General features: G+C 38.2%; 1 protein-coding gene across 1 annotated transcript in view; it reads left to right on the top strand.

The window, feature by feature from the left end:
- The window catches only part of Csmd1 (CUB and Sushi multiple domains 1), a 1274530-nt gene that overhangs the window by 315943 nt on the left and 943089 nt on the right, over window positions 1-15498 (top strand).

The raw sequence follows: 15498 nt of genomic DNA, 5'->3' as shown, positions 1-15498 counted from the left end.
TGTCTCCATGGACACTGGGTGTGCATGTGGTGCACATGCATATAAGCAAGCAAAACTCTCATACACATAAAAAAAAATCTCTCTTTTTTTTAAGATGACAATGCTGGCAAAGATGTGGAGGAAGGAGAATCATTATCTACTTTTGTTTAGGGTGTTCAACTGGTACAGCCACTGTAGAAAACACTATGAGAATCTTAAAACAAGAAATAGAATGTATATGATACAGCTCTACCACTCCTGGACATAATAAGCCAAAGACTCATTATTTCCTTCTACAGAAACACCTACTCATTCATCCATATTCACTGCTGCTCTATTAACCAAAACAGCTAAAGACATGGAATAAACCCAGATATTATCACCGAATAATAAATAAACATATGAAATTATAGTATATATTAATATTTTGTTTAGCTACTGTAAAGAAAAGTAAAATTGTGAAATTTGAAAGTGAATGGATAAGCCTGTAAAAAATTACTGAGAACAGAAAGGCAAACATTGCATGTTGTCTGTTATGCATAGATCCTGACATCAAGCCTTTAGGTTTGTGTGTCTAAATTAGGGTGAATTTAGAATTCAGTAAAATAGAAAGGTGCCATTGGGCAAAGGTCGCTTTAAGGGAGGGGATAACAGAACAAAACAAACATATGAAACCAAGAGGTGAGATACTAGGTATGGAATATTTAAACATGGATGGGGTAGGAATGACAGGAGAGTCAAGTGTTCACCTGAATAAAGGGGATATGCAAAGGCCATATGGATGCCTACTACTTGGCAAGATGCGAGGGGGCAGGGGAGACATCCTGCAGAATTCAGTAATACTGCTCCTGAAAGCCATGGGTTATTAAACGAAATCAAAGTGCTAGGAGTTGGATGACTCCTAATGTATTATTGATGAGGGAGTCACCCAAGACCTCCAGAGCAATGCCAGCTTTCACCATGCCTGTCAGTTGTCCATTGGAACTTTGACAGAACCCTAAAGCTGGATACACCGCCCACATCGACTGCAGGACACAGATGAAAAGGTAGGTGAGCCTGGGTTGAAAGTTTCTTCCTGCTGGCTAGCTCTCACAGCACAGAAGGGTCTGTGGGGTGCTCTGCAGGCTGCTGGGAAAGAAGAGGAATAGGAGGTCTTATGTAACTGTGGACACAAAAAACGGCAAAACAACCTTCCAGGAAAAATGCAGTCACTGCGGCAAATGTAGCATGACTGGCATGATGTTAATGTTTGCTCCATGAGAAGGTATGAGGCCACCACATGAGAAGAAGCCCATGCCTGACAATGTTAACTAGATCAAAACCCATGGATAAGGAGCCTTAGGCCCTAGTTGAAAACAGTACTGTTGTATATGGAAATAGTCATGGCACCAGGATACTCTAAAATATCTATGGGTGTACCCAGAGGCCAGTGTTAGTTATTCTTTCATTCCTTTGCTCAGAAAGCACCAGAGAAAACCTAAAGTTAGTCAGCACTAATGAAAGCCACAGCTTGTCCTAGGGTCTTTATTGGGAATGGTTTGTTTCATTATATGTTAAAATTTTTACTTATTTTTATGACATATATATTATAAAGTGTCATTGTTGGTTTATAAATATTATAAATATTAAAAAGAAGACCATACTGATTTTTTTCTTTTTGGCTTTTCCAGACAAGTTTTCTCCATGTAATAGTCTTGGCTGTTCTGGAAATTACTTTGTAGACTAGGCTGGCCTCAAACTCACAGAGATCCTCCTGCCTCTGCCTCCCAAGTGCTGGGATTAAAGGCATGCACCACTACTGCCTGGCTCCTTTTTAGGCTCTTAATGACAGCATATATGCAGCCATGGTTCAAATGTATGACACTGATTCCTTTAAGAAATCAATTGTTTATTATTTTCTAAAAAAAAAAAACATGAAGACTAAAATAGACTTATTTTAAATTTGCTGAATATGTTATCAGTTACAAAGTTATATATATTTAGAGGGGAGGTGTCAGGTAGATGAGTATCACAGCACATGTGTGTGGAGGTCAAAGGACAACTTTCAGGGTTGGTGCTCCCCTTCAACATTTATGTGGATTCTAGGAATCAAACTCAGACCATCAGACACAGGAGTAGTAAGTGCCCATACACAGTATTATCTACACTTCTTATGGCTTTAAAATTTTCTATTTATTAATTTAATTTCATGTGTGAGTATGTGTGTGGGTGTGGGTGGGCCATGGTGTGCATATGAAATTCCAAGCACAGCCTATATGAGTTGGCACCTTCTTCCGACCATGTGAGTCCCTGGGATCAAACTTGGTGAATCAGGCTTGGCAGCAAGCACCTTTACCTGCTGAGCCATCACATGGACCCAATTATCTTCTTATATTCCAAAATTGTTGATTTTATTCAAGAATAAATCTTACATATTGCTGTTTTCTCCTCTTTATTAACATGCTGGGCCAATATATTTCCAACTGCTAAATTCCATTTCTGTTTTGAAATAAATATAACACTTTCATTTATTACAATTTCAATTATTACCTGACATCTGTATACTAATGTTTCAATGATTTTCAATTTTTCACCTGACTTATGAGAAAAAGAAGAAACATCTCAAATAATAATGTCATTGCTGGTTTATAAATATTTAAAATATTGCACTGTTTTAGATTCTTAATGAGAATGTATATGTAACCATGGTTCAAATGCATGACTATGATTCCTTTAAGAAATGAATTCTTTATTGTTTTCTAAAAAAAAAATGAAGAAGAAAATAGAGTAATTTTAAATTGGCTGAATATTTTATCAGTTACAAATTTGCCTTTGTGGGTTTTATCTAACCATAATCTATGTAAGAGTCTATTTAATTGGTAAACTTTTTATTATGCACACACACATACACACACACACACACACTATATATATATATATATATATATATAGAGAGAGAGAGAGAGAGAGAGACAGAGACAGAGACAGAGACAGAGACAGAGACAGTGGTGCCAAACACATGAGTATCACAGCACACATGTGGAGGTCATAGTAAAACTTCTGGAGTTGGTATGCCATAAAGAAATCAAATTATACACCATAAATGACTTTATATGGATATATTCAAAACTAATTCATATTTTAAAGTTGATTGCTTGTTTGCTTTATTTTTGTCCTCAGTAGTTTCTAAGACTTCAGTAGCTACCGCTTGATTGAATTTAGAATCTTATAAAACTTGCTGTGATATTAATTTTATGTCCATTTCATGAGAATCTTTGACTATCTATCCATTTTATAACATGTAATCTAAAAGCTTTCAACTTGGTGACTCACACTGTTTCATGCATTGAGTGGCTTAAGTGAAAAATGATTATGTCAACTCCAAAGAATCAGCACTGGCTAATAGGAAGAGTAGGTCAGGGGAGTGGGTATTTTTGTGGTGATGAAGATCATATATATATATGAATCACAGGCCTTGAGAAAACATCACTCTTCCACACTGTCTTGTGTGGAAAGGGAGGGATTTGTTGTGTGAAATTTGTTTTGAATTCTAATAGGAGTTTCTATTTGAGGAGAGCTGGGAGGTGTGTCTGAGTGGCTAGCTGCCTTCAGGTTGCGGTTGGATGAAAACTCAGAGTGCCTGAGGTTCTAAGGGTCGATTCTGCTTTAAGAGACTTTGTGAGTTCTTTGCCGACATCACACTGAAAATTTCAAACTTAATTACAGAATACAGCACCTGTTTGCCTTCTAACATGCTTAATGATTGTGCACACAACTGGGTCATTCTTATCCAAGATGTACACAGGCACCATCAGCAAAGTACAAAGGATTGAATCCTGTCATTTATAACAAGGTTCATGGTGTGACGTGAAACAAGCCCAGTACATCATGGCATGCTGCATCAGCTCACTCATCTGTGAACTGTTAAAGCATTGATCTTGTAGAAGTTTAGTGGAAGAATGATGACCAGAGGCTGGGAAGGGAGAATACAGGGGGCTTGGTCAGGGGACTGACTTTCAGGTATATATGTTAGCAATAAGAGACTCTGCTGTGACCTTATATCTCAAAAAGATTAGAGAAATACTTTTTGAATCTTTGCACCACAAAAAGATGCTTTTGAGCACATAGATATATTTGACCAGAAAACGCAATATTTGCATTTGAAAAAACACCACATGCGAGCCAGTGAATATATGTAGCATGTTTTATGTGTTAGTTAAAAATAAATTTAATTGAAAAAGGTGATTTATCTGAAAAAGACACATCACTATTTCTAGATTTTACTTAATAGTAGTATGTTTAGATCTATTATTTATAACTAAACTTAGCCGGGTGGTGGTGATGCATGCCTTTAATCCTAGCAATCGGGAGGCAGCGGTAGGCGGATCTCTGTGAGTTCGAGGCCAGCCTGGGCTACCAAGTGAGTTCCAGGAAAGGTGCAAAGCTACACAAAGAAACCCTGCCCTGAAAAACCAAAAATAAAAAATAAAAAAAATAAACCTATAATGTATACCAATATTTAAACCTATAAGTACACGTGAATATGGTCCATAAACATAGTAAGCAAAGCTTCTGAACTTTACTGTACTTTCAGAATGGGTATTGCTTCTGTTTGTTTAATTGGTAATAATGGTGATATCAGTAAGTCTAAGCTTAGTCTTCATGTAGCCTTTGGGATGCTCAGAGGGCTCTGCCTCTGGCTCCATGGACCTTTGAGTCAGCCACTTCCTGAAGAATAATCTCTTGGAGATTAGCTGTTATAATTAGCATTGTCTGTTATAATCATCTGTGACTTATTCAGGAACATATTTAGTCCCATTTAAAGTTGAGATCCAACAAGAAGTTTAGAGATGGAACTTGAATCCCTTAAGACATGGACAAACTGTGTCCCTCCCCTACACTGTGAACTTCATTATGAGATAGGTATATGATATGTTGATAGATGAGCCTCAGTAAAGGAGACTAATGAACCCAAATCCATGAAGTAAATGATACAAAGGAAGTCCTGGATGCCCTTTGGGTGTCCCCACATTGGACATTAGTTTTTGTCAACCTGAAGGCTGTGGCTACCTCATCTTGCAGAGGATCATCTTGTAAATCATGACTGCAGAAGCTGTGAAATATTAACTGGTGAGTAAAGGGAAAATCCAATCTTTCTGAGTAAATACTTGTGATCCCTACAAGATGCAGAATAATCGAAGTTGTAGCTTTAGGGAACTATTAATGAGTTTATGAAGCAAACAGCAAAACTCTTTCTGCAGAATCTTGGTCCATTAGTTATTTCACTAAACACAACCCTTGGGGATGTATGTAACCTTCAGCTGCTTCCCACTCCTTCATTTCCAAAAGCAGAAAGACTATAAAATGACCATTAAAACACAAGCATCAGGTCTTTCTATGTGCCACACAAATTTCCCACTGTAGCACAGTTGGAGTCTGATCCTAATAGATCATTACAAGGAAGACAGGGCATTCTAATAGGTACAATCCTTCTCAGGAGACCACGGGTTCTCTGTGCAAGCCCTTGATCACCAGGCTTGAGGCTCTTCATCTGCACAGGGCACACCATTAAGTTTACTTAGATATCATCGTCCTCTTTTACAGATGGCTCAGAAAGGATAATTAACTTGACCAAGCCCATGGAGCTAGTCAGTGGAAACAATCAAGATTCAATTATAAGGCTGTTGGTCTCCTGAGGCTATTATTTTTCTGCTGTACCAGGCTGCAGTAGATTTACAGACAAATTCTATGTCTGGGAACCTTCAGGATTCTGAATATTGTTGCTCAAATACTTCCCAATTTAACGTTTTTGAATGTTATCAAAATTCCTTTTTGAAGAAGCATATGATTTACGTGAATCAGCTGCTGTAAAACTGGAGTTAGTCAACAGAAAAGGGGTAAAAAAGAGTCCAATATTGTAAATACAGAAAATGTAAGATAGAGTCTATAAAGATGCCCCAGGAACCAGTGTCCAGGTCTCCTGCACAGCCAAGCACACAGCCATCACACAGGAGAATTACTTCAGGGTGAAGGTCCTCATCATCACCTCCTCCATGTCTCATAACCCTGAGATGCCAGCCCATCATGTGTTTTCCTGATGAAGTTCACCTACACCATTCTAAAGGTGACTTTGGCTAAGAATCTGTACAAACTTGTTACATTGATGATTCCCTCTGTAAATGAACTAACACTAAACATGAGAAAATATGCGGTTAAAATTAGTACTAATCTAAAGTGTGAGATTGTGACATGTAATAAGAAAGAGTTAACTGTGTATTAAATAAACTATGAACTTCACACATTTGGAGAAAGAGGAGACTTATTCTTTCTCTGTATATGGCCATATTATCTATTTATCATTTCTGCTATATGTATTCTATGTAGTAAATTTCTGCTCTTTAAATATTCCTCAGTTTTCTTCTTTAAATTTCTCTGTACTCATGAGAATTTCATATATGTATATAATTAAACACAATCTATCTATGTCACATTTTCCCTCCTCTGTGTTTACCCAATACACTCTCCATCCTTCTAACTGTAAGTCTTTTTTTATGTTAACCCACTAAATCAAATTAGGTTTATTTAGATATACTTTCTACACAAAACAGTATATAATCGATGTTTATAACATGCTGTTTTGATCTATATGGATTGTGCAAAAATATTACCATATACTAGCACCTATCATCACCCTTATTTTCTCCCATGTATTTAGTAGGAAGGTTTGAAGTCTAATCTTTGCTTTTAGTAGTGTCCACAACTGTCCAGAACCAGTGCTCTCAGCCCCCAGCCCCCAGCCCCCAGCCCCCAGCCCCCAGCCCCCAGCCCCCAGCCCCCAGCCTCCAGTCCCCAGGCCCCAGTCCCCAGTCCCCAGCCCCCAGCCCCCAGCCTCCAGCCTCCAGCCCCTGGTAACATTTCTATTCTTTTCCTCCATTGTGTTGTCTATTTTAGATGACAGATGATACACTGTTTCTCTCTATACCTGTCGTATTATATTCAACAAAAACATGGAAACAAGGAGATTCCTCCTGATGCACTACAGGAGGAGCAGGTATGACTAGCCACCCTTCTAACCCTAACATACACACAAACTGTGATGATGACAGTGATCACAACTATGATTGGAGCTCAACAAGAACACACATGTTCAACTCTGTTGGAAACAGATTCTGGAATCCACACATAAACAGAGGGAAAATAAATTTGTGAGAAAACCCAAAATGCTTCACGAAGACTGGAAGACCTATATAAAATTCAACAAGAAAACCATGATTAATAGCCCAAGGCAAGGGGTCCTTCATCCAAAAGCAGTTTCAATGCATCGATGGCTATGTCAGGCCTTTTAGAAAATTTAATTATGTGTATTTTATAAAAGATATAAACACTAAGAAATTTAAATGTGCAGTGGAAAAATAACACAACTGAATAGTAACTAAAATAGAGATGATGTTCCTACCCTACTATGGGGTAAAAGTGACTTGAAGGCATGCCTTTTTAAGGAAAATAAAAATGTGAACTAAAGGCAATCATAAAAAAAATCAAAAATGCTAAACTTCGGAAAACAGGTACTTCTCAACTTTTGTGTCCTTTGTAACTTAGTCTAAACCGTTTAAGTGAAACATTGGTAAAATTTTAGAACTGTAAAGCCAGTGATTGACACGGGAATATTTTTTGCTTATACTTGAAAGATTTTTTTTATGTCTACAATATAGAAATCTATTCTGAAAATATATGTAAATATTAAATATGTAAAAGTAAAGTAAAACAATGAAAGCAAGTATATACTGCTTGTGAGGAATATTTTAGATATTTTCTCATTGTTTAAGTAGTATTCAACTAATGTGCATATGTGCTCACTGCTTCCCTATCATACTGTAGCATCCCGTTGCCTTTAACAGTGAACCTAAGACCCACATTCACTGAAATGAAAGGAAACAGTCCCTAAAATCAGAAATAGTGGAATTTAGATAAAATAGATAAACCATAAAAAGACAACTTATAGAGAAGATGGATGTATGGTTAACACACAGAAATATTTATTTTTTATTCATAATCAGCAGAATAAAATTCAAAATGGCAAAGGTTCATAACACCATGTAGAGAGGCGAAGATCACAGGGTCTCACTACAGCAACTGATGCAGTAGTGTAGTCCAATAGGGCTCTCCTTTATTCCTGATTAGAAAAGTATCTTTCAAATACATGTACTAAAAATGTGTACTGTTTCTAACAGTGAGGATATAGAGGCAATTAATTTCATAGGAGATTGAATAACAATGGAGAGGTTGTCCAATAGAAAGACCACTGCACAGAAGTGAGGTGGGGTTAGACCACAATGGGCCCTCTTCAGAAGCTCATGAAGCTTGGACTTCCCTCCTCCATTTCTATATTGTAGACATAAAATAAGCAAAAATATTTCTGTGTCAATCATTGGTTTCATATTGTTTTAAATTTTTGCCAATTTTCACTTAAACAATTAAGACCAAGTTAAAAAGATACAAGAGTTGAGAGGCGCCTGCGTTCTGAGGTTTAGCATTTTTAAATTTTGTTATATGTTTGTTATGGAGATGCACATGGACTGCATTTCCATCATTTAGTGCTTCTTGCCTGTGGTGTGTGTGATTTAGCCTAAGCAGATACATGATTTTATCCTTAAATGCCATCTTCAAAGTGACTGAAGTTGTTGTTAACCTAAACTTAGACAGGAGGATCTATCCATCACTCACACAGCTGGATAGCAGTATTAGTAGCTGTGACTTAGGTCACCATTGCTCTGTATTTCCAACAGCTGATATAGATCCTATCTGCAGCTGAATTAATGAGGAGATGGAAGCAGAGGCATTCCTTTTGCCAGGAATTATAACAGAGATTCACACCTAAGACTACCCATGCTTTACAAGCCAAAATTCTGTGTTTTCTTCAACAATGGGAAAAATTTTTTACTCAATCTTAACCAACAGAGGAAGATTTTTGTCTCTAATTCCCAATTTAAAAAAAATATAATTGAAAAGACTTTGCCTATAACTATGTTCAAAAAAGGGGCTTAGAAATCTTAAAATTGCCAGAAATATATGCAATCTTGAAACTATTAAAGAAGAAATACATAATCAATTTAAAGAGAGAAAAGTACAAATGCATGATGAAGAAAAATGGTAATATCTAATTTTCTAAAAGAGAAAATTATTCAACCCTTGAATGGATGGTTAAAAATAGTTATCATTTAAAAGTGTATTGTGAAATAATAAGCCATTGCAGAGAGGGTACAGTAGGACCAGTCTAATAAAATTAAAATACATGGCAGAATGATATTAGTCTCTTTCAATAAAACTTCTCATGCTTAAAAGCGTAGTACCATGATTCAAAACTCAAGGTCAAACTTTTAGTAATTTGCCCTCAGTTTCAAATGGGATATGATGCACAAAGAGTACAGGGAGCCTGTGTTAAAAAGTTTTTAGGAGAGATGGTCAATTTTAAAATGATGACCCAGGCAAGCTTCTTGGATGGCTTGGTACCAATGGCTTGCTTCGAGTAGAAATTATATCTCTTTCTGGCTCACACACCTGAGCCTGTGGTTAGAGGTCAGCTAGCCACAGAGAGTACAAGGAAGGCAAATTTTGAAGCTCTCTCTGACCTGCCTCCTGTACCACTGACTGTCCCTTTGTTTGGCCCTGGACCCTGCAGTGAAGTCTGCTTTTTTTTCTTAGTCTGCTTTATATGAGGTGCTATTTCTCAGCTCATCTTCAAGCTTGCAAGCAGCCTCAGCCTTGTATATCGTGGCATTGATCCAAGGCCTACCTACCACATCTTCAGGGTTTCTGTGACAACATCACTCTGTGCATACCTGGGCTCTGCATCTTTTTTCACCATATGCTCTTTGGATAGTAAGGATAGCATCCCTCCCTAACCTCTCCCTGCCCAACACCCCCTGCATGACTCTTGGAGCAAAGTCAGAAGTATACTCATGTTCGATGCTAGATGCTCTTTGCACCTTCCTATGCACTCTAAGCACCCACCACAGGCAGTACCAGACACATGTCCGTAGTCTCTTCTAATTCTCATTGCTCTGTGCTAATTTTATAGGAAGTGAAAACTCACGTGTTCAAGTAACTTGAACATAATATAGTTAAAGTCAGAAAACTGATAGACATGGTGAAGTTTGTCAGGTGGAAAAATGTTATCTTGCTGAATCAAAAAGTACTACAAACAGTTGTGTATCCATCAGCTGAATCTGCACCTGTCTCAGGACTCCTATTATCCTGAAGATATTTCTCATAAACCAATCTTCTACTTTGAATTACCTCAAATCAAATGTTCTGTAACATTAACTAATAAGTTCCTTTCCCTGCTGTCTTTACACCAGATACTAGCCTACTAACCATGCTTAATGTGAACCTGTATTCATTCAGCAAACACTTATTATAAGACAAGATATTGTTTAGTTGCATACATACTGAGAATAATATACATGTATGTGATCATCTGCATCTCAACATTGGAATGGCATCTTCACTGCTCTGGAGTCCATATGTCTCATCTGTGTTAGTAGAAAACAGCTCAGAAGTAAAACAGATGGAAGGAAGGTTGAGGCTCAGGGGAGGGGTCAAGTCTGTCCTGAAGAACCCCATCTTGTTACGAGGTCTTCTGGTGCTGCTCACCTTCTCCATATGGAGAGCAAAGCTAGAATAAAGAATCTGGGTTTCACTCTCCTTACTAAATTATCTCAAATCTACTGGTCTCAAAAGAATCTGCTGTGATCTTCTCAGAAGATTTCAAGTGGACACCACACAAACATTGTGGGTCCCTACCTGACTCTACCCCAATCCTGCCATCCTCCTCTACCCTCCTATCTGCAACTCATCCCCATGTTTTCCATCCTTCTAACACTCTAATAGTCACAGTATCTCCCCAAGAGAAGGGATGAAATTATGTAGAGAAATAAAAATGTCTCACTTGCTCTGGGCTAGTGCTATGAGACATATTTTGTAATACTTTACAGGGTAAATCTATTAGATCAAATTTATATAAATTATTTCAATATAACTATGTGTTTAGTTGCTTTTCTATTGCTATAATAAGAGATCATGAACAAGCTAACTTATAGAAGAGAAAGCTTAATTTGGGGTTTAAAATCCTATGATCATCATGATGTGGAGCATAATAGCAGGCCAGCAGGCGCAGTGCTGGAGCAGTAGCTGAGAGCTTACATGTTGAGACAACAACCAGAAGGCAGAGAGCTAATTGAGCCTGGTATGGGCTTTTTAACACTGCAAAGTCCATCTCCAGTGTTACACTTCCTCCAACAAGTCCATACTCACTAATCCTTCCCAAATAATTCCATAAACTGTGGACTGAGTTTTCAAACATAGGAGCTTATAGGAGCCATTCTCATTCAGACCACCACTCTATCACACTAGTTATGTGGTAACATGGAGTCCTTGAGTCTGGGGTGGGAGTTGGGACCTAATAACTTTTGAGTTCTTCTCCGACACTATCCTGCAGAAGACACAAGCATACTGGGAAGGAATCAAATCATTTAATCTAGTCCTTCCAAATACTAATGTTACATTAAGTAAATATGCTATATCAGTAAAAGGATGTTTGTAATAGCAAACTTTTAAGATTGACACAAACAAGCCTCTCATAGACTGAGGTGGCTGCAGGGCTGTCACTTCTGAGTTATTGCTTGTCATTTGCTGTCAATGTGTTCATTCCCCTTTCCTTCTTGGAGACCTTTCCTACCATTATTCTTTGTTGCATTTGATTTATAGGTATCCTTCCGAAATTGGCAAGGAAACAGTGGGAACAGCTTCTCACAAGCACCTGCATGCTGCTGGCTTGAGTTTAAGTCTCAAGAGCCAAAAATATGCTTGTCATTATTTGTGATTTAAGAACTATCAGTGTCTAATTCATTCAGCCAATAACACCCAGAGAAGAATGTCATGTGCAGAAGAAGCTGAGCTGTGATGAAGCCCTGATTGCCTGAATGTGCGTGTCCCATCATGATGGTGGGCACCTCCTGGAAATACTGAGTTGGTGTTGGCATATTCTAGCTGATAGTTTTCCCACCTGATGCAATTAAGCCTTTTAAAAAAGAAAAGGAATATTAGAGTTACTGGCATATTGATATGTATTTACAGTCTCATCTTTTCAAACTTTCTATTGATTTGCTTAAGGAAGGGGATTGTGTTGGAAAGGCAATATTTACTACAACCTGACAAGAGAAATACTCATTGTAGCAGCAGTTGATGCAATCTGGAATGGTCTTCTTTGCCATTTGGATGGATATAGTGTGGATATATATATATATATATATATATATATATATATATATATATATATATATATATATATCAAACCATGAGACTCAAACTGTGACCCACACCTCACCTGTGTTATATAGCAGGAAGGTGATGGTTCCATCTTGAGTTCTTGAAGACAATTCTGGCAGCACATATATTTTGTCTCAGTTGCTTGGGTGATTAATGTAAACTCCTAAATTGGTCTGGCCTTTTGAATATGAATATGCCAGGGAGTCCCGTGTCCATATTGACTGTTTTTCTAAAGTAATGCTATAACAGAATACCATAGACAATGACCTGTTTTTAAAGAGCACAAACATATTAGCTGCCCATACTAGAGACTAAACAAAGTCAAACTTATATAATCTTGTGATAGCTCTCTGGCTGCTCTATCCCATGATGTAGACATCCCCCTCCTGAAATTTACTCATGACAAAGGAATCTTTGCCCTGAACATCACTTAATGCTGGGTCACTAGAGACCCAGTTCTCAGAACATGGCTTCTTTGGGATACACTCGGACAAAGGTTTCTGACACTGGCTCCTACGGTCACCTGGACATCCCTGTGGATGGTTTCTGGGCTGTCAAATTGCAGACTTCTGTGCAGGGAAGTCCTCTAGCTTTGTCCTGATATATCATAGAAGGAAGAAAGAGCTGCAACCATGGGGCCCAGGTCAAGGACTCCCAAATGTTCCCACTTTAATATCAGCTGTCATGGTGTGAAATATCTAGAGTTCAAAGGTGGATTTATCAGATCCTCTCAGAAACAAGTGGATCTGTGAGGTTGTCCCAAGCTTAATGCCCACACTTTGCAAGTAACAGACAACATAATGAGAGAGAAACGTTGGATTAATCTACATCTCTCACAGATGATCTTCTGAACTCTGTGGTGACATCAAGAAGCCTTCAAGAGTTCCACCTTTTCCCTCTTCCCACAAAACTTAAGATTGCTGGGGGAGATGCCGAGCCTTCCCCATGAATAATAGTGAACGTTCATACCAGGGAATGTTAATACTCATTGTATTTTACACTTGCTCTCTGGTGACATTGCTATAAATCAACTGTCTTGTGCATGTGTCTGTTGAGGTTTCCTGTGGGGAAGACAGCAGAACACCCTTGAGCTTCAGTTGACATTCTCAGCTAATGTGGTCCAAATGGAAGTTTCCTCCAAGCCTGATTGTCTAGTGTCCACTCTGAGTCAGTTTTGATTTAGGCTCCTGACCTACCTCAGACATAAAACTAGCGAAACTGGTTTTGTCTTTAAATGTAGTGGAGTGTAAAAGCAGTTTAAAGTTTGCCTTTAAAAGCAGAGAGGAAACATATATTTAGTGTTATCAGTTGAAAGCCTTATATAATAAAAATCAAAATGTGAGTTTGTTGGTACCTAGAATGGGATGCACAAGGGAGCCTGTGAAGAAATTAATTTCATGGAGGAGCTTTGAAGGGAATGAGAGAGGGACAAACATGTGAAGAGCCTAAGCCTGTCTTCTTTGAAGGGATAGTGGAATGGTAAAACCATCAAAATATTCCTGTGTAGAAACCAGCCTTGATGCATGTGGCGTGGATGAAAGAGTTGAACGGCTGAGTGTGTTCTTCTCACAGCAGTGCTGGAAGTGTGTATGATACCTGTTCCCTCTAAGGAGTCCCTAGGCACAGGGGGATTAGTCTTCAAATACACACAGTTCTGAACACAGAGCGTAACTAAGGCTGTCCCTGAGAAGCCACTGCCAGCTTCCTGCAAAGAGGATGGCAGATGATCTTGGAGCTTTAGTGTTCAAAGTAAATATATATGTTTATCTACTTTTAAAATTGTCCGTCTACTGCCCAAATTGAAAATGTATGTGCATATAGCAGTGTCCAACAGCGGGAAGTTACCCAGTGATAAAACTCTCCTAGTTAGTCTACAGAAGTGACTGGGGTGAAAGTGCTTCTCATTTGAGTGTAAGGACGAGAGTTTGGATCCACAGTCCCATACAAATGCTGGGTAGGTGCCGTGGTCCTCCTGTAATACCAGCACTGTAAATCCTGGGAACAAGCTGGAAAAATGACTAAATTACCTAGAATAGAGAGCCACTGGTTTAAAGGAGAGATTCTGCCTCCAAGAATAGATGGAGAGTGATTGAGGAAGACTCCAAACATCAACCTCAAGCCTACAAAACACACATACACACACACACACACACACACACACAGAGAGAGAGAGAGAGAGAGAGAGAGAGAGAGAGAGAGAGAGAGAGAGAGAGAGAAGTAGGCAGGCAGAAAAAAAAGTGAAAATAATTAAAGCAGTTTCAAAAATGTAATAAAATTATGTACATACATGTTTGATTAGCACACATATGTAGTGATAGTACGTGCAGTGCTGTAAGAAAGACATGTTTCTAAGTCTTGTTCTCAAAGAACAAGGCAAGATATGCTAATTTTGAATCATAATGTGCTAAAATGTAATGATCTTTGCAAGCGAATTTGTGAGCTTGCCTCCCTTACAAAGAAGACATTTTCTGTTTATGTTAATCCTTTAAGTGCCTAAGTCAACAATTATATTAATACACATTCAAGAGGACATTATGGTAACACGTACCAATGTTAAAAATACAGAAGAAAATACGTGACACAAGTAACTGTTATATACATGTAACAGATAACAATTGGTTTTCTCTGTGCTGCTGTGTGACTTCTCAAATCCCACATTGTTTAATGGATATATTTGTTGTGATTATGGTAAACTATTAAGGCCTTTGCTCCTTTGTCTACCTAGAAGAAAAAAATGAATCTCTATGCTAAAGAGAACACCACCATTCATTAAAATCCAGAGGTAGACATTTTCAAAGAAGCTTCTGAGGATCTGGTGGAGGGGGACAAGTTAGGGGATGAGAAGCCACATGGAAATGCACACACATACTGTGAGTGACAGCTGTCATACATTTATTTACAATGATTTCTCTAAGGAATAGTAAATTGTTGCTGTGGGAAGAGAGGGGATGGGGATGCGCATGTAGACTTTCTTCATCATGTCTTGTCTATATAGGCATGCTTTCCTCACTGTTAAGGAATTGTGCAGAGAGACACAAGGTAAACTGTGTTTTCAAACACATGGGAATATAGAGGTAATGCTGGATGGTGGCTGCATGGACTCATGTCCTTCTTGACTGACACTGTATATCCCAGCCTTGGTTTTCTATATTGTTGGGTTCATGTTGATTATCTTTGAATTAAGTAATTCAGCATACAGTTGGCATGCCATCA

The sequence above is a fragment of the Peromyscus eremicus genome, chromosome 17 (genome assembly GCF_949786415.1).
Source record: "Peromyscus eremicus chromosome 17, PerEre_H2_v1, whole genome shotgun sequence".
NCBI classification, from domain to species: domain Eukaryota; kingdom Metazoa; phylum Chordata; class Mammalia; order Rodentia; family Cricetidae; genus Peromyscus; species Peromyscus eremicus.
This window is presented reverse-complemented; position numbering and strand designations above follow the sequence as displayed.